Source organism: Triticum urartu, chromosome 7 (genome assembly GCF_003073215.2).
Source record: "Triticum urartu cultivar G1812 chromosome 7, Tu2.1, whole genome shotgun sequence".
Taxonomy (NCBI): domain Eukaryota; kingdom Viridiplantae; phylum Streptophyta; class Magnoliopsida; order Poales; family Poaceae; genus Triticum; species Triticum urartu.
The window spans coordinates 570,119,935-570,141,253 of NC_053028.1; the positions used below are offsets into that span (position 1 = coordinate 570,119,935).

General features: G+C 44.7%; 1 pseudogene; it reads left to right on the plus strand.

Annotated features, from left to right (window-relative positions):
- LOC125519101 overlaps nt 1-21,319 on the plus strand; it is a 66,162-nt pseudogene that overhangs the window by 31,225 nt on the left and 13,618 nt on the right.

The following is a 21,319-nucleotide window of genomic DNA, read 5'->3' on the forward strand; positions in this document are numbered from 1 at the left end:
AATTCTTCATAGTGTCCAACAGATATAAATCGCAAGTGACTCAAAGAATAGACCTATGCTCCCCGACAACGGTGCCAGAAATTAGTCTTGATAACCCACAAGTATAGGGGATCGCAACAGCTTTCGAGGGTAGAGTATTCAACCCAAATTTATTGATTCGACACAAGGGGAGCCAAAGAATATTCTCAAGTATTAGCAGCTGAGTTGTCAATTCCACCACACTTGGAAACTTAGTATCTGCAGCAAAGTGTTTAGTAGCAAAGTAATATGATAGTGATGGTAACGATAACAAAAGAGTAACGAAAGCAAAGTAATGTTTTTGGTATTTTGTAGTGGCTGTAACAATAGCAACGGGAAAGTAAATAAGCGTAAACCAATAATGGAAAGCTCGTAGGCATCGGATCAATGATGGATAATTATGCCGGATGCGGTTCATCATGTAACAGTTATAACATAGGGTGACACAGAACTAGCTCCAATTCGTCAATGTAATGTAGGCATGTATTCCGAATATAGTCATACGTGCTTATGGAAAAGAACTTGCATGACATATTTTGTCCTACCCTCCCGTGGCAGCGGGGTCCTAATGGAAACTAAGGGATATTACGGCCTCCTTTTAATAGAGAACCGGAACAAAGCATTAGCACATAGTGAATACATGAACTCCTCAAACTACGGTCATCACCGATAAGTATCCCGATTATTGTCACTTCGGGTTTAACGAATCATAACACATAATAGGTGACTATAGACTTGCAAGATAGGATCAAGAACTCTCATATATTCATGAAAACATAATAGGTTCAGATCTGAAATCATGGCACTCGGGCCCTAGTGACAAGCATTAAGCATAGCAAAGTCATAGCAACATCAATCTCAGAACATAGTGGATACTAGGGATCAAACCCTAACAAAACTAACTCGATTACATGATAAAGCTCATCCAACCCATCACCGTCCAGCAAGCCTACGATGGAATTACTCACACACAGCGGTGAGCATCATGAAATTGGTGATGGAGGATGGTTGATGATGACGATGGTGACGAATCCCCCTCTCCGGAGCCCCGAACGGACTCCAGATCAGCCCTCCTGAGAGGTTTTCGGGCTTGGCGGCGTCTCCGTATTGTAAAACGCGATGAAATCATCTCTTTTATTTTTTTCTCCCCAAAAGCAGATATATAGAGTTGGAGTTGGAGTCGGGAGGTCTCCAGGGGGGCCATGAGGTAGGGGGCGCGCCCCCCACCCTCGTGGAAAGGGTGTGGGCCTCCTGGTCTTCATCTTTGGCGAGGATTTTTTATTATTTATTGTAAGATATTCCGTGGAGTTTCAGGTCATTCCGAGAACTTTTGTTTCTGCACATAAAACAACATCATGGCAATTTTGCTGAAAACAGCATCAGTCCGGGTTAGTTCCATTCAAATCATATAAGTTAGAGTCCAAAACAAGGGCAAAAGTGTTTGGAAAAGTAGATACGACGGAGACGTATCAGTGCGCCCCAAGGGGTCTAACGCGCCCTGGGCCCTCGTGGCCACCCCATAAGGTGGTTGGTGCCCTTCTTTCATTGCAAGAAAGCCAATATCCGTATATAAATCGTGTTAAAATTTCAGCTCAATCGGAGTTACGGATCTCCGGGAATATAAGAAACAGTGAAAGGCCAGAATCTGGAACGCAGAAACAAAGAGAGAGAGAGAGAGAGAGAGAGAGAGAGAGAGAGAGAGAGAGAGAGAGAGATCCAATCTAGGAGGGGCTCTCGCCCCTCCGCCGCCATGGAGGCCATGGAGGCCATGGACCAGAGGGTAAACCCTTCTCCCATCTAGGGAGAAGGTCAAGGAAGAAGAAGAAGAACGGGGCTCTGTCCCCCTCTCTCCCGGTGGCGCCGGAACGCAGACGGGGCCATTATCGTGTGACGGCGATCTACACCAACACCTCCGTCATCTTCACCAATGTCTTCATCACCTTCCCCCATCTATTTACAGCAGTCCACTCTCCCGCAACCCGCTGTACCCTCTACTTGAACATGGTGCTTTATTCTTCATATTATTATCCAATGATGTGTTTCCATCCTATGATGTCTGAGTAGATTTTCATTGTCCTATCGGTAATTGGTGAATTGCTATGATTGGTTTAATTTGCTTGTGGTTATGTTGCTGTCCTTTGGTGCCCATCATACGAGCGCACGCGTGGATCACACCATAGGGTTAGTTGTATGTTGATAGGACTATGTATTGGAGGGCAAGAGTGACATTTACCTTAATGAACGTTAGTAGTTGCAGATGCTTTCTAATAGTTCCAATAATAAGTGCATAGAATTCCAAGTCAGGGATGACATGCTAGCAGTGGCCTCTCCCACATAAAACTTGCTATCGGTCTAGTAACGTAGTCAATTGCTTAGGGACAATTTCACAACTCCTACCACCACTTTTCCACACTCACTATACTAACTTTATTGCTTCTTTACCTAAAACAGCCCCTAGTTTTTAATTACGTGCTCTTTATATTCTTGCAAGCCTATCCCGTTACACCTACAAAGTACTTCTAGTTTTATACTTGTTCTAGGTAAAGCAAACGTCAAGCGTGCATAGAGTTGTATCGGTGGTCGATTAAACTTGAGGGAATATTTGTTCTACCTTTAGCTCCTCGTTGGGTTCGACACTCTTACTTATCAAAAGAGGCTACCATTGATCCCCTATACTTGTGGGTTATCAAGACCTTTATCTGGCGCCGTTGCCGGGGAGTTATAGCGTGGGTTGAATATTCTCGTGTGTGCTTGTTTGCTTTATCACTATGTAGTTTTTATTTTGTGTTCTTGTTTTCAATCTTTAGTTATGGGTAGGAAACGCAAAATACCAAAACAATTAGTTGTACCTACTACACCAATGGTTGAAGAACCACTCAAAATCTATCACACTCCTGAAACTTTTTACTTGGATCATCTTCGATCCTTATGTGCTCGTGCTGAAACCCAAACTAGCTTAGTTGAGGGCAAATCTTTAGATGAGCATGCTTGTTATGTGCGACACCGCTTATCTCAAAAAGGGAAACTTTTACTAGATCAAATTCATCGTTTGCAATGCTATGCTTGGAATTTATGTGAAATATATGATTTTACTTGTTGTTCTGAAGACCCTAAGAAACACCTTCCCTACCAATGTGAGTTTAGTGATAATTATGGAATCGTATCTTCGTATGCTAAGGGTGTTTATAATTACTATGACGTTCAACAAATTGAAGAATTTGTTGCTTTTAAGGGTTCTTATGAAATTGCTTCTTTGATTGGAAAGTATGATGCTACTCTTTAAAAAATTGAAAATTTTGCCACACTTAAATATTGTTATGGTAATTATGCTTCTCATGCCTATGTTAAACCATATATTGAGGACTCCTCCTCTGTCCAAGAAGAGACTAATATTTTGTAGGAGTCTATGGAAGAAGGAATTGATGAAACTATGGGCTCATTGGATGAAAAAGATGACGAGGAGAGCGAAGAACAAAAGGAGGAAGAGCGGATTAGCTACCCGTGCCCACCTTCTAATGAGAGTAACTCTTCAACTCATACATTGTTTAATTTCCCTTCGAATTTACCGAAGGATGAATGCTATGATGATTGTTATGATCCCATTGATTCTTTTGAAATATCCCTTTTTGATGATGCTTGCTATGCTTGTGGCCAAGAAGCCAATATGAATTATGCTTATGGAGATGAACTTGCTATAGTTCCTTATGTTAAACATGAAAATGTTGCTATTGCACCCACGCATGATAGTCCTATTATCTTTTTGAATTCTCCCGACTACACTATATCGGAGAAATTTGCCCTTATTAAGGATTATATTGATGGGTTGCGTTTCACTTCTACACATGATGATTTTGATAGATATAATATGCATGTGATTGCTGCTCCTACTTGCAATTATTATGAGAGAGGAACTACATCTCCGCCTCTCCATGTTTCCAATATGATAAAATTGCAAGAAATTGTTTATACTATGCATTGGCCTTTACTATGTGTGCATGAATTGTTATTTTATGACATGCTGATGCATAGGAAGAGAGTTAGACTTCGTTGTTGCATGATATATGTTACTTTGTGCTCACTACTAAATCACAAATCATTGTTAATTAAAATTGTCTTTGATATACCTTGGGATCCGGGTGGATCCATTACTTGAGCACTATATGCCTAGCTTAATGGCTTTAAAGAAAGCGCTGCCAGGGAGACAACCCGGAAGTTTTAGAGAGTCATTTATTTCTGTTGTGTGCTTTTATAAAGTTTAATAACAAGAATAATGTGCCAAGATTTGCCTTTAAGATGTTTACATTGCTGGTTGGTTTGTGCGTTGCAAGACAGAAACTTTGGCTGTAGTGCACGATTTTACATTTTTTACTGGAACGTCAAACGGTTCTGAAACTTTTTGAACTTTCTTTATATACAGATTTTTTAGTTTTCCTAATTGTTTCAGAATTTTTGGAGTAACAGAAGTATGGTGAATATTCAGATTACTACAGACTGTCCTGTTTTAGACAGATTCTGTTTTGATGCATAGTTTGCTTGTTTTGATGAAACTATCGATTTCTATCAGTGGATTAAGCCATGGAAAAGTTGTATTATAGTAGCTACAGTGCGAAAACAAAATATGAATTGGTTTGCAACAGTACTTAGAGTAGTGATTTTCTTTATTATACTAATGGATCTTACCGAGCTTTCTGTTGAGTTTTGTGTGGATGAAGTGATCGAAGATCGAGGAGGTCTCAATATGAGGAGAAGGAGGGGCAAGAGCTTAAGCTTGGGGATTCCCAAGGCACCCCAATTAAATATTTAAGGATACTCAAGCGTCTAAGTTTCAGGATGCCAAGGAAGGCATCCCATCTGTCTTCAACAAGTATCAGTATGTTTTCGGATTCGTTTCGTTCATGTGATATGTGCAAATCTTGGAGAGTCTTTTGCATTTAGTTTTCAATTTTCTTTGATGCACCATGCCGGTATGAGATAGTCCATGTTTGATTTATAGAATGCTCTTTGCACTTCACTTATATATTTTGAGTATGGCTTTATAGAATGCTTCATGTGCTTCACTTATATCATTTGAAGTTTGGATTGCCTGTTTCTCTTCACATAGAAAACCTCCAATTGTAGAATGCTATTTTGCTTCACTTATATTTGTTAGAGCGTGGGCATATCTTTTGTAGAAAGACTTAAACTCTCTTGCTTCACTTATATCTATTTAGAGAGATGACAGGAATTGGTCATTCACATGGTTAGTGATAAAATCCTACATAAAACTCGTAGATCACTGAATATGATATGTTTGATTCCTTGCAATAGTTTTGTGATATAAAGGTGGTGATATTAGAGTCGTGCTAGTTGAGTAATTGTGAAATTGAGAAATACTTATGTTGAGGTTTGCAAGTCCCGTAGCATGCACGTATGGTAATCGTTGTGTGACAAATTTGAAGCATGAGGTGTTTCTTTAATTTCCTTCCTTATGAATGGCGGTCGCGGACGAGCGATGGTCTTTTCCTACCAATCTATACCCCTAGGAGCATGCGCGTAGTTCTTGGTTTTGATGACTTGTAGATTTTTGCAATAAGTATGTGAGTTCTTTATGACTAATGTTGACTCCATGGATTATATGCACTCTCACCCTTCCATCATTGCTAGCCTCTTCGGTACCATGCATTGCCCTTTCTCACCTCGAGAGTTGGTGCAAACTTCGCCGATGCATCCAAACCCCGTGATATGATACGCTCTATCACAAATAAGCCTCCTTATATTTTCCTCAAAACAGCCACCATACATACCTATTATGGCATTTCCATAGCCATTTCGAGATATATTGCCATGCAACTTCCATCATCATCATATACATGACCTGAGCAGACATTGTCATATTGCTTTGCATGATCATAAGATAGCTAGCATGATGTTTTCATGGATTGTCAGTTTTTTGATGTCATTGCTATGCTAGATCATTGCACATCCCGGTACACCGCCGGAGGCATTCATATACAGTCATACTTTGTTCTAGACATTGAGTTGTAAATAAATAAAAGTGTGATGATCATCATTATTAGAGCATTGCCCCAGTGAGGAAAGGACGATGGAGACTATGATTCCCCCACAAGTCGGGATGAGACTCCGGACATAAAAAAAGAGGCCAAAGAAGCCCAAATAAAAAAGAGGCCAAAGAAGCCCACCAAAAAACAAAACAAATTGAGAGAAAAAGAGAGAAGGGGTGTCGGTGTCAAAACCGGCGGATCTCGGGTAGGGGGTCCCGAACTGTGCGTCTAAGGCGGATGGTAATAGGAGGCGGGGGACACGATGTTTACCCAGGTTTGGGCCCTCTTGATGGAGGTAATACCCTACGTCCTGCTCGATTGATCTTTATGATATGAGTATTACAAGAGTTGATCTACCACGAGATCGTAGAGGCTAAACCCTAGAGGCTAGCCTATGGTATGATTGTTGTTGTCCTACGGATTAAACCCTCCGGTTTATATAGACACCGGAGGGGGCTAGGGCTACACAGAGTCGGTTACAAGGGAGGAGATCTACATATCCGTATTGCCAAGCTTGCCTTCCACGCCAAGGAGAGTCCCATCCGTACATGGGACGAAGTCTTCAATCTTGTATCTTCATAGTCCAACAGTCCGGCCAAAGGATATAGTCCGGCTGTCCGGAGACCCCCTAATCCAGGACTCCCTCAGTAGCCCCTGAACCAGGCTTCAATGACGATGAGTCCGGCGCGCAGATTTGTCTTCGGCATTGCAAGGCGGGTTCTTCCTCCGAATACTCCATAGAAGATTTTGAACACAAGGATAGTGTCCGGCTCTGCAAAACAAGTTCCAGATACCACCACAGAGAGAATAATATTTCCACAAATCTAATCTGCTGACATGTTTAGCAACATGACATCACATCATGGCCCGATCATTATTCGAACCGTTTTTCTCAACCAGCACTGCACATATTGCGAGGCGGTTCTCTTGACACGTCTTGTCGAAGTAGAGATTGTTTCCCCCTTATTACGGGATTCTCATCAATACGGACGTGGGTAACCCAATCGTGCCCATTGGTATGACTCCTCGATTTTAGGCAAGTCCCAAACGGCCACGAGGAGGACGCTTGATATTCACCCTCTTTATAAAGAGGACAAGGCCTATCCTTTTTTCCTTCTTGTACTCAATCGAATCCTTCCCCCACCTCGAGTTCCAACACCCAAGGCTCAGGTCAGGCGCTTCGGGCCTTCAACCATGTTCGCATCCAACCTTCAAGGTCGGTGGATGCCTTCCTCTGTCAAACAGGAAGACATCAATAAGCTAAGAGAGGCCTGGTATTTGACCGGCGAAATCTAGCACAGGCTGCCTGCTCGAGGACAGGTCATTCCCACTCCCGAACCCGGCGAGAGCGTTGTATTCGTCTCTCACTTCCTCCGAGGGCTAGGCCTCGCTCTGGATCCCTTTGTTAGGGGGCTCATGTTTTATTATGGGCTGGATTTCCATGACCTGGCCCCGGATTCCCTCCTTCACATCTCGTCGTTCATCGTCGTATGTGAGGCCTTCCTCCACATTACCCCACACTTCGGCCTGTGGCTCAAGACTTTCAATGTGAAGCCGAAGATGATCGAGGGGCGACACGCAGAATGTGGAGGTGCCGTAATAAGCAAAAGCTCTGATGTTCCATGGCTAGAGGGTTCCTTCCCGGAGGTGTCCAGTTTATGGCAACGGGAGTGGTTTTATATCACAGCTCCCTGGAGTACCAAGTGGGTAGCTGCCCCTGCCTTTCGCTCGGGCGCCCCACCACAACTGGCGTCATGGATCAACAAGGGGCTGGACTAGGGGCCAGTAAATGATGTGCCGATATTGCAGAGTCGCATCTGAGATCTCCTCGAGAGAGATGTCAGCTTGGTCACGGTAATGCAAGTTATGCTAGTTCATCCGGTCCCGCCTTGCAAACGTCGACCCCTCCGTATGTGGGAATTCAACCCGGAGGGACCGCGAACTATTCAGCACTTCCTTGGCATGACGCTCGAAGAGATGTACAAATTGTTCTTCGGACGACAAATAAAGTGTCCGGACATCACCGCAGATGTGGGTCTGAGCTGTAATCACCCAGATACCCAAGTAAGTAATCCCGTGGCTGAACACGCTGCCTTTTTATTTATCACGACATCATTCTGAAAAGTCGCCATTTGACCAGGACTGGGTAACAAAGGCGAAGATGATAAGGTGTTCGGCCCACCTTCCCGAAGGCTCAGCAAATCCAGTACTAGCCAGAATGCTCGAGCCGGCGCCTTATCAGGCGCCCTCAGGGGAAGATAAAGGGGGGAATAAAGAGGCTGAAAGCAGGCCTCACTCATTATTCATCCAAACCGGGGGAATTAGCGCCTCCGCGAAGGAGGATAACCAGGGAGAGGAATCTGAAATTCCCTCTGCCAAGGAAGGAAGAGGACCACCTCTGAAGACCCAGAAACAAAGGTTTCCAAACGGGGGAAGAAACCTTCGCCAGAGGGTCCTGCCTCGGAGGGTACTCTTGCCGCACATCGCCCGCAACGGGATCAGCCCTCTACCGAGCTGTAAGTAAACAAAAAGTACTTACTAGTAAAAATATCCTACATTACTTCTGAAGACAATAACCGAAGCATATATCTTGTAGTTCGGAACGTATCCCTTCTCGACAGAGTTCGTCTTCGGGGGATCTTCTTCTGGACATGATGGAGAGCAAAACACCTCCCCTGCCACCCCGCCTTATGAGGCGGGCGACCCTGAAGTGTCATCGCGGAGGGTTTCTCCAGATCCGCCAAGGCCAGAGGGTAATCCTTTGGCCACCCAAAGTCCTCAGTATTCGGCTCCTAAAGAGAGCAACAGAAAGAGTCTGAAACCGTCCGGTGTGTGATCGGGCGCACTGAAGGATCTTCTGGAGCAAGCACCATCTCAGAAGCGCATCATACACTAATGGTTACGGTGATTGAGAGGATTTCATCCGCCGAAAGCGGGTTGCATGAAGCTTTTATGAGTCTGCTGCAAGGCTTAAGGTACGTGAAATAGTGTATGTTTTTGACAGTACCACACACGTTAGGTGTGCCCTATGCAGATAGTAGCCCCTGAGACTCTGGTTGCCGTCGAGAACGGCGGCAATCAGAGGATCATAGTCCCAGGTAATAATCAGGTCGCATTCATGTGTAGGTGGATGAAGGTCCGGTGGCTAACCGGACTGATGAGTTTGCCGAGATGAAGCGGCAATTTGATGCGGCAGATGCCGACATCGTGCTTGTCAACAAGCGGCTCGACGAGGCACATGGTATGTGATTTCTCCGGTGATCAACACATAGTAAGAGGAGCATGATGCCAGTATCTTTAATATGTTGTGAATGCAGATGGAGCAGCCGTCGTGGAGACCCTTCGGGCGGAACTTGCCCGAGCCAAGGAACAGGCCAGGAATAGTGATGTGTCCGATCTAAAGGCGGTCGAAGAGCTGAGGGCCGAACAGGTTGTGCATTGCCAAAGGAAGGAAAAAATAGCCAAGATGTCCGTTGAGTTCAAAGATGCCGCCGACCGTTACCAGCTTCTTCAAAAAGAAAGCCGAGCGAAGGCGACGGACCTGGAGAAGGCCATGGTAGCAGCCAAGGAAGCCCGCTCCAAAATCAGAGCGGCGAAGGAGGAGATGCGTCAAGCTGGAGATATCGCGGCTGAGAAGCCCTTTTTGTTGCGGACGAAGTTCGGGGATCTGAAGTATGCCCCTCTTGATCAACTATGGAGTTCTGCAGACGCATACGTGGATTTGGCAGCAAATGCTGCTGATGCGGCCGAGTACTTCAAGGATAAAAAAGATCGTGAAGTGGAAAAGCTGTTCTGGTCACAGTTCAATGTTCCAGTGCGTCCGCTGCTGTTGAATGAGCGAATGGCCGAGTGGGCCGAGCTCCATAGGTTGTCCGGGATCATCTGTGGCCGGAAGGGCCAAGGCCGAATAGTTATTTTAGTTTAGTGCAATAGTTCCTTGGTGCTGTGCCGCACATCGACGCTATGAAGAGGTCGGCGTGCATAAAGGGTGCGCGTATGGCACTTGCCCGTGTCAAGACATACTGGGAAGAGATGGAGGCCACCGCTATTGCAACCCAGAGTTTGGCCGTAGGCCGAGTATCTGCCGAGCACTACTTTGAAGAAGTCTTTGAAGGCGCTCGTTCAATAGAGGCTTAGTGCTCGAAGAATATTATGTTCTAGTGACATGTATTCCCATTGTAAAAACAATGTTTTATTGAATTATAAAGGCTATGTTTATACTTTTGCCTGAAAGTACTATGATGCCTCCTGTGCGGCCGTTTATGTATATATGTATATAACCTGAAAGTTTGCAGTCGTCGGCTTCAGCCCCCACGCATATAATGCGGGGCTGTTCGCAAAAACGTGTATTCACACTTGATCCAACATCTTGGTCCATTAAGGAGGTGGTAGCACAGCGAACGAGGCAATCGGACTATATTGCTTTAACACTTTCACTTAGCCATAGGAGTTTGACGGTGGGACTACTATATAGCCCCTGGTACCTCCGCGCTCACCCGAGTACGGTGCGCGTAAGTACATGACCGGGAAACGTCCCTTCGTTAATGCGTAGGAATCCCGAAGATTCCGCTAAGTCATCGAGTGGTTGACCAGTCTCACGCTTTATCATGAAAGTCATTTTTTGGCTTTCTCTACTGAGGTGCTCATCCGAATGAACCAGGGCACAATCGCGGTAGTTCTCTCGGTGCCGCCTTAGCCGATAGAGCGGAACATAAGGTAGCAAAATACGGGAGCCGGGCAAACCCAACATTTGACCAAAGACATGATTCGGAGCTGATGCATATAAGGCCAAACTCGCGATGCCGAACACTCCCTAAGGTATTCGGTCCTTACAACATATGCCGGGCTGAACAATGCCCTTAATAATAAACCCCGAGTGTCCAGGTACGTGCAATATTCCGACGTGGCAAAATGCCAATAACGTCAGCATCCTTCTCGGTTGTATTGAGTATCCGGAGGATGTGAACAACAAGAGACAGCAAAAAAGGTTTACGCAAGGTCTTAATCTGAAAATAAACCTTTGAGCGGGTCCCTGCTGCACGTCTGCGCCCGTGTCTCTGTTGTGCCGTGTCCTGGACGAGTGCCGCACGATTGTCATCTGTAAAAGAGACGGACTTAGGTGAAAGTTGTCGTGCCAAAAAATTGGCTATTCTCGATAAACCATTAAAATTCAAGATAAGTCAAGTTGAGCCGAACTAGCCCTGATTACACGCGGGAAGCCCCTTGTACCGTTTATGAAGGTTCAACCATCAAACCAATCTCAGGTATATCTAGTGATGCGTCGGACTCGTCGAACCGTGTCCGCGGTCTTGACGACCTGTCATTTATTCTGGTTGGTGAGGCCGTCTAGTGCTCGGTTGTTAAAGCCGCCGCACGTTCTTTCGCGCGTAGAGAACGCTCAATATCTCCACTAACTGTGATGGTGCCACATGGACCAGGCATCTTAAGCTTAAGAGAAGCGTAATGTGGTACCGCATTAAAACGAGTGAAAGCTGTTCTTCCGAGTAGTGCTTGATAGCCGCTTCGGAATGGAGCAATGTCGAAGTCTAAATTCTCACTTTGGTAGTTTCCGGGTGAACCGAATACAACCTCTAGTATTAGAGAGCCCATGGAGCGGGCCTCTGGGCCTGGTATTACTCCCTTGAAGGTAGTATTACTGTGGCTGATTTTTGTCGGGTCTATCCCCATTTTACGGACTGTGTCCTGATATATCAGATTTAGGCCACTGCCGCCGTCCATTAGGACTCGTGTGAGATGGTATCCGTTTATTATTGGGTCTAACACCAAGGTAGCTAATCCTTCATGCCGAATGCTTGTCGGGTGATCCCTGCGATCAAAAGTGATCGGGCAGGCCAACCAAGGTTTGAACTTAGGGGTGATGAGCTCTACGGCGCGTATGTCTCGAAGTGCATGTTTGCTTCTCCTCTTCGTCACGTGGATCATGTTTACTATTTTAACCTCTGCTGGGAATTTTTTCTGTTCTGCAGTGCTTTGCTGGCGAGGTTCGTCCTCGTCTTCGCTTGGTGTCTCCCTCCCCTTGTGTTCGGCGATTAGCTTACCGGTCTGCTTGAAGACCCAGCATTCTCTGTGGGTGTGATTTGCAGGTTTATCGGGGGTGCCATGAATCTGACATAGTTTGTCTAGAATCTTGTTTAGGATGGACGGTCCATCTCTGCTGCCTTTGAAAGGCTTTTTCCGCTGACCTGGTCGAGAGCCCCTGAATCCGGTGTTTACTGCCGTATTATCTGGGCTGTCTTCTTTATTTCGATGATTGATTTTACTGCGTCGTGGTTTTCCATTGCCATCCCTGACTTCGGATGTGCTTGGGTCGCTGGTGCTACTGTGGGCTAACCAGCTATCTTCGCCCGCACAAAAGCGGGTCATGAGGCTTGTGAGGGCTGCCATTGTTCTCGGTTTTTCTTGGCCGAGGTGTCTGGCGAGCCATTCGTCTCGGACGCTGTGCTTGAAAGCTACTAAGGCTTCAGCGTCCGGACACTCGACGATTTGGTACTTCTTAGTGAGAAACCTATTCCAAAGCTTTCGGGCTGACTCTCCGGGCTGTTGAATTATATGACTTAAATCGTCTGCATCCGGAGGTCGGACATAGGTCCCTTGAAAATTAGCCCGAAAAGCATCCTCGAGCTCCTCCCAACTTCCAATTGAGTTTTCGGGGAGGCTTTTCAGCTAGTGCCCAGCTGGTCCTTTAAGCTTGAGGGGCAAGTACTTGATGGTGTGGAGATCATCTCCGTGAGCCATATGGATATGGAGGATAAAGTCCTCAATCCAGACCCCAGGGTTTGTGGTCCCGTCGTACGCCTCTATGTTCACTGGTTTGAATCCTTCTGGAAATTCGTGGTCTAGCACCTCATCGGTGAAACATAGGGGGTGTGCGGCACCCCTGTATTTGGAAGTATCATGGCGTTCGGATGGTTGTAGTATTCGGTTTTGATTTTGTGCCGGAGCGCGCTTCCTAGATCCATAGATGGATCTGGTCATTCTAGATTTTGGGCGCAAGTCCTCACGTATATTGTGTGTTGACTTATGTGCGGCCTTGTTAGCCGCTCTATCGTGGCCACAAGGTGGTTGATCCGGCCGGTTGGCCGTTTTATTTTTCGGCTGTGTGGGCTCTAAGGCCTCATCGTCGAATTCAGGTAATAGCTTGCGCTTTGGATAGCTCTTTGTGTGGTAACTGTCACCATACTTTTCTTCGTTGTCGAGCACTTTGTTCCACCTGCTGTTGAGCGTATTTTGTGTGGCCTTAAGCCTTTGCTTCTGCTTCTTCAGACTCCTCGCTGTGGCAATAAGCCTGCTGCGGAGGTTCTCTTGTTCCAAGTGCCTTTCCGGGATGATGTGTGCATCTTCATCCGGACTGTTTTCCTCCCCAGAGGGGGGTTGATGAGGTTTATCCATGGCGTCGCCGTGTTCGGACATCGGATCCGTACTATGTTCGTCGTTTGCAGTTTCATCGTGCTCTGCCGCCGGGTCAATGTGGTCGTCGTTTCCTCTGGAGTCGACTGGAGTGTTATTTTCTCTTGCGCTATTATCGCTGTTTTTGCCGAGGCGGGATTTGGGGCGGCGCCTATGCCGACGCTTTGTTTGCTTCTTGGAGGGGTCATCCTCCGCTGTCTTGTCACCATTGCCTTCTTAGGTGTATCCACCATGTATATGTCATGTGATGAAGTGGCTGTCCAGCGCTCTGTGGGCACTGGTTCCCGCTCCTCTCCTGCATCGTCGTCCATGTCGTCGATGTCTTCGGAGTCGAAATCGAGCATGTCGGTTAAATCGTCGATAGTGGCTACTAAGTGGGTGGTGGGTGGGCAACGAATTTCTTCGTCGTCCGCATCCCCTTCTAGCTGGACATAGTTCGGCTAGGGTTCTCCTGACAAGGAGAGAGACCTTAATGAATTTAGCACATCGCCGAAAGGCGAGTGCTGAAAGATATCCGCGGAGGTAAACTCCATGATCGGTGCCCAATCGGATTCGATAGGCACGGACACAGGCGGCTCAGAGCCTATGGCCGGGGACGAATCCAATAGTTTGGCAATACGGCTCTCGCAAGGGGTGAAGTCAGTATTCGGCTCTATCCCACTGAGAGTGCGGCCTCCATGGCGGGGTCTATCCACCCGTCCTCGGATGGCACACTTTGCTCCGGATTGAGGGCCGGAGTAGTTGCAGATGCGATCTCCCGAACACTGTCTGACGATAGAGTTACGTTATGCTCGTCGTGATTGTGTGGCGCACCTGACATGGGCTCGAATCCGTCAAAGATCAAGTCTCCACGGATGTCGGTGGTGTAGTTTAAGTTTCCGAACCTGACCTGATGGCCAGGGGTGTAGCTCTCGATCTGCTCCAGATGGCCAAGCGAGCTGCCCGCAGCGCGAAGCCGCCGAATACAAAGATCTGTCCGGGGAGGAAACGAAGGAAATATGCCCTAGAGGCAATAATAAAGTTAATTATTTAATTTCCTTATATCATGGTAAATGTTTATTATTCATGCTAGAATTGTATTAACCGGAAACATAATACATGTGTGAATACATAGACAAACAGTATGTCACTAGTATGCCTCTACTTGACTAGCTCGTTGAATCAAAGATGGTTAAGTTTCCTAGCCATAGACATGATGTCATTTGATTAACGGGGTCACATCATTAGAGAATGATGTGATTGACTTGACCCATTCCGTTAGCATAGCACTTGATCGTTTAGTTTGTTGCTATTGCTTTCTTCATGACTTATACATGTTCCTATGACTATGAGATTATGCAACTCCCGTTTACCGGAGGAACACTTTGTGTGCTACCAAACGTCACAACGTAACTGGGTGATTATAAAGGTGCTCTACAGGTGTCTCCGAAGGTACTTGTTGGGTTGGCATATTTTGAGATTAGGATTTGTCACTCCGATTGTCGGAGAGGTATCTCTGGGCCCACTCGGTAATGCACATCACTATAAGCCTTGCAAGCATTGCAACTAATGAGTTAGTTGCGGGATGATGTGTTACGGAACGATTAAAGAGACTTGCCGGTAACGAGATTGAACTAGGTATTGAGATACCGACGATCGAATCTCGGGCAAGTAACATACCGATGACAAAGGGAGCAATGTATGTTGTTATGCGGTTTGACCGATAAAGACCTTCGTAGAATATGTAGGAGCCAATATGAGCATCCAGATTCCGCTATTGGTTATTGACCGGAGACATGTCTCGCTCATGTCTACATAGTTCTCGAACCCGTAGGGTCCGCACGCTTAAAGTTCGATGACAGTTATATTATGAGTTTATGTGTTTTGATGTACCAAAGGAGTTCGGAGTCCCGGATGAGATCGGGGGAAATGGTCGAGACGTAAAGATCGATATATTGGACGACTATATTCGAACATCAGAAAGGTTCCGAGTGATTTGGGTATTTTCGGGAGTACCGGGGAGTTATGGGAATTTGTATTGGGCCTTAATGGGCCATACGGGAAAGGAGAGAAAGGCCTCAAAGGGTGGCCGCACCCCTCCCCATGGGCTGGTCCAAATTGGACTAGGGAGGGGGGGCGCCCCCTTCCTTCCTTCTCCTTTTCCCTTCCCTTTCCTTCCGTCCTACTCCTACTACTTGGAAGGGCTCCTAGTTCTACTAGGAAAGGGGGAATCCTACTCCTGGTGGGAGTAGGACTCCCCTAGGGCGCACCATAGAGAGGGCCGGCCCTCCCCCTCCTCCACTCCTTTATATACGGGGGCAGGGGCACCCCAAAGACACAACAATTGATCTCGTGATCTCTTAGCCGTGTGCGGTGCCCCTCTCCACCATAATCCACCTTGGTCATATCGTAGCGGTGCTTAGGCGAAGCCCTGCGTCGGTAGAACATCATCATCGTCACCACGCCGTCATGCTGACGGAAGTCTCCCTCAAAGCTCGGCTGGATCGGAGTTCGAGGGATGTCATCGAGTTGAACGTGTGCAGAACTCGGAGGTGCTGTGCGTTCGGTACTTGATCTCTCGGATCGTGAAGACGTACCACTACATCAACCGCGTTGTGCTAACGCTTCCGCTTTCGGTCTACGAGGGTACGTGGACAACACTCTCCCCTCTCGTTGCTATGCATCACCATGATCTTGCGTGTGCGTAGGAAATTTTTGAAATTACTATGTTCCACAACAGTGGCATCCGAGCCAGGTTTTATGTGTAGATGTCATATGCACGAGTAGAACACAAGTGAGTTGTGGGCGATATAAGTCATACTGCTTACCAGCATGTCAGATGAAGCGGCCCGGACCGACATTACGCGTACGCTTACACGAGACTGGTTTTACCACCGTGCTATGCACACAGGTGACTAGCGGGTGTCAGTTTCTCCAACTTTAGTTGAACCAAGTGTGGCTACGCCCGGTCCTTGCGAAGGTTAAAACAACATCAACTTGACAAACTATCGTTGTGGTTTTGATGCGTAGGTAAGAACGGTTCTTACGAACCCGTAGCAGCCACGTAAAACTTGCAACGACAAAGTAGAGGACGTCTAACTTGTTTTTGCAGGGCATGTTGTGATGTGATATGGTTAAGACATGATGAGATATAAGTTGTTGTATAAGATGATCATGTTTTGTTGAAGTTATCGGCAACTGGCAGAAGCCTTATGGTTGTCTCTTTATTGCATAAGATGCAAGTGCCAAATAATTGCTTTAATTTATCGCTATGCGATAGCAATAGTTGGCGAGACGACCATGTGACGACACATTGATATAGATCAAGGTGATGGAGATCATGGTGTCATGCCGGTGACGATGGAAATCATGACGATGTTTTGGAGATGGAAATCAAAGGCACAAGATAATGATGGCCATATCATGTCACATATTTTTGCATGTGATGTTTATCTTTTATGCATCTTATCTTGCTTTAATTGACGGTAGCATTATAAGATGATCTCTCACTAAATTTTAAGATAAAAGTGTTCTCCCTGAGTATGCACCATTGCCAAAGTTCGTCGTGCCCAGACACCACGTGATGATCGGGTGTGATAAGCTCTACGTCCATCTACAACGGGTGCAAGCCAGTTTTGCACACGCTGAATACTCAGGTTAAACTTGACGAGCCTAGCATATGCAGATATGGCCTCGGAACACTGAGACCGAAACGTCGAGCGTGAATCATATAGTAGATATGATCAACATAATGATGTTCACCATTGAAAGCTACTCCATTTCACGTGATGATCGGTTATGGTTTAGTTGATTTGGATCACGTGATCACTTAGATGATTAGAGGGATGTCTATCTAAGTGGGAGTTCTTAAGTAATATGATTAATTGAACTTTAATTTATCATGAACTTAGTCCTGGTAGTATTAGCATATCTATGTTGTAGATCAATAGCTCGCGATGTTGCTCCCCGTTTAATTTTTATATGTTCCTAGAGAAAACTAAGTTGAAAAATGTTAGTAGCAATGATGCGGATTTGATCCGCGATCTGAGGTTTATCCTCATTGCTGCACAGAAGAATTATGTCCTTAATGCACAGCTAGGTGACAGACCTATTGCAGGAGTAGATGCAGACGTTATGAACTTTTGGCTAGCTCAATATGATAACTACTTGATAGTTTAGTGCACCATGCTTAACGGCTTAGAATCGGGACTTCAAAGACGTTTTGAATGTCATGGACCATATGAGATGTTCCAGGAGTTGAAGTTAATATTTCAAGCAAATACCCGAGTTGAGAGATATGAAGTCTCCAACAAGTTCTATAGCTAAAAAGATGGAGGAGAATAGCTCAAGCAGTGAGCATGTGCTAAGATTGTCTGGGTACTACAATCTCTTGAATCAAGTGGGAGTTAATCTTCCAGATAAGATAGTGATTGATAGAATTCTCTAGTCACCATCACCAAGTTAGTATAAGTTTGTGATGAACTATGATATGCAAGGGATAACGGAAACGATTCCCAAGCTCTTCGTGATGCTAAAATCGACGAAGGTAGAAATCAAGAAAAGCATCAAGTGTTGATGGTAAACAAAACCACTAGTTTCAAGAAAAGGGACAAAGGGAAGAAAGGGGAACTTCAAGAAGAACGGCAAGCAAGTTATTGCTCAAGTGAAAAACCCAAGTCTGGACCTAAGCCTGAAACTGAGTGCTTCTACTGCAAGGGACTGGTCACTGGAAGCGGAACTACCCCAAGTAATTGGCGGATAAGAAGGATGGCAAAGTGAACATAGGTATATTTGATATACATGTTATTGATGTGTACTTTACTAGTGTTTATAGCAACCCCTCAGTATTTGATACTAGTTCAGTTGCTAAGAATAGTAACTCGAAACAGGAGTTGCAGAATGAACAGAGACTAGTTAAGGGTGAAGTGACGATGTGTATTGGAAATGGTTCCAAGATTGATATGATCATCATCGCACACTCCCTATATTTTAGGGATTAGTGTTAAACCTAAAATAAATGTTTTTTAGTGTTTGCGTTGAGCATGAATATGATTGGATCATGTTTATTGCAATATAGTTATTCATGTAAGTTAGAGAATAATTGTTGTTCTATTTACATGAATAAAACCTTCTATGGTCATACACCCAATGAAAATGGTTTGTTGGATCTCGATCGTGGTGATACACATTTTCATAATATTGAAGCCAAAAGATGCAAAGTTAATAATGATAGTGCAACTTATTTGTGGCAATGCCGTTTAGGTCATATTGGTGTAAAGCGCATGAAGAAAATCCATGCTAATGGGCTTTTGGAATCACTTGATTATGAATCAGTTGATACTTGCGAACCATGCCTCATGGGCAAGATGACTAAGACTCTGTTCTCTGGAACAATGGAGCGGGCAACTGACATATTGGAAATAATATATACTGATGTATGCAGTCCGATGAGTGTTGAGGCTCGCGGCGGGTATCGTTATTTTCTGACCTTCACAGATGATTTGAGCAGATATGGGTTATCTACTTGATGAAATAAAAGTCTGAAACATTTGAAAAGTTCAAAGAAATTTAGAGTGAAGTGGAAAATCATCGTGACAAGAAAATAAAGTTTCTACGATCTAATCGCAGAGACAAATATTTGAGTTACGAGTTTGGTCTTCAATTAAAACAATGTGGAATAGTTTCACAAAATCATGTCACCTGGAACACCACAGCATAATGGTGTGTCCGAACGTCATAACCGTACTATTATTGGATATAGTGCAATCTATGATGTTTCTTACCGATTAATCACTATAGTTTTGGGGTTATGCATTAGAGACAGCTGCATTCACATTAAAAAAGGGCACCATCTAAATCCGTTGAGGCGACACCGTATGAGCTGTGGTTTGGCGAGAAACCTAAGCTGTCGTTTCTTAAAGTTTGGGACTGCGATGCTTATGTGAAAAAGTTTCAACATGATAAGCTCGAACCCAAATCGGAGAAGTAAATCTTCATAGGATACCCAAAAGAAACTGTTGGGTACACCTTCTATCACAGATCCGAAGGCAAGATATTCGTTGCTGAGAATGGATCCTTTCTAGAGAAGGAGTTTCTCTCGAAAGAAGTGAGTGGGAGGAAAGTAGAACTTGATGAGGTAACTGTACCTGCTCCCTTATTGGAAAGTAGTTCATCACAGAAATCTATTTCTATGACTACTACACCAATTAGTGAGGAAGCTAATGATGATGATCATGTAACTTCAGATCAAGTTACTGCCGAACCTCATAGGTAAACCAGAGTGAGATCTGCACCAGAGTGGTACGGTAATCATGTTCTGGAGGTCATGTTACTTAACCATGATGAACCTACGAACTATGAGGAAGCGATGATGAGCCTAGATTCCGCGAAATGGCTTGAGGCCATGAAATCTGAGATGAGATCCATGTATGAGAACAAAGTATGGACTTTGATTGACTTGCCCAATGATCGGAGAGCCATTGAGATTAAATGGATCTTCAAGAGGAAGACGGACGCTGATAGTAGTGTTACTATCTACAAAGCTAGAATTGTCGCAAAAGGTTTTCGATAAGTTCAAGGTATTGACTACGATGAGAGTTTCTCACTCGTATCCATGCTTAAGTCTATCCGAATCATGTTAGAAATTGCCGCATTTTATGAAATCTGGCAAATGGATAAACAAAACTGCTTTCCTTAATGGATTTATTAAAGAAGAGTTGTATATGATGCAACCAGAAGGTTTTATCAATCCTAAAGGTGCTAAGAAAATATGCAAGCTCCAGTGATCAATCTATGGACTGGTGCAAGCATCTCGGAGTTGGAATATACACTTTGATAAGTTGATCAAAGCATATAGTTTTATACAGACTTGCGGTGAAGCCTGTATTTACAAGAAAGTGAGTGGGAGCACTACAACATTTCTGATAAGTATATGTGAATGACATATTGTTGATCGGAGATAATGTAGAATTATTCTGCAAAGCATAAAGGAGTGTTTGAAAGGAGTTTTTCAAAGAAAGACCTCCGTGAAGTTGCTTACATATTGAGCATCAAGATCTATAGAGATAGATCAAGACGCTTGATAAGTTTTTCAATGAGTACATACCTTGACAAGATTTTGAAGTAGTTCAAAATGGAACAGTCAAAGAAGGAGTTCTTGCCTGTGTTACAAAGTGTGAAGTTGAGTAAGACTCAAAACCCGACCACAGCAGAAAATAGAGAGAGAATGAAAGTCATTCCCTATGCCTCAGCCATAGATTCTATAAAGTATGTCATGCTGTGTACCAGACCTATTGCTTACCCTGCCCTGAGTTTGGCAAGGGAGTACAATAGTGATCTAGGAGTAGATCACTGGACATTGGTCAAAATTATCCTTAGTGGAATAAGGATATGTTTCTCGATTATGGAGGTGACAAAAGGTTTGTCGTAAAGGGTTACGTCGATGCAAGTTTTGACACTGATCCAGATGACTCAAAGTCTCAATCTGGATACATATTGAAAGTGGGAGCAATTAGCTAGAGTAGCTCTGTGCAGATCATTGTTGACATAGAAATTTGCAAAATACATACGGATCTGAATGTGGCAGACCCGTTGACTAAACTTCCCTCACAAGCAAAACATGATCACACCTTAGTACTCTTTGGGTATTAATCACATAGCGATGTGAACTAGATTATTGACTCTAGTAAACCCTTTGGGTGTTGGTCACATGACGATGTGAACTATGGGTGTTAATCACATGGTGATGTGAACTATTGATGTTAAATCACATGGCGATGTGAACTAGATTATTGACTCTAGTGCAAGTGGGAGACTGAAGGAAATATGCCCTAGAGGCAATAATAAAGTTATTA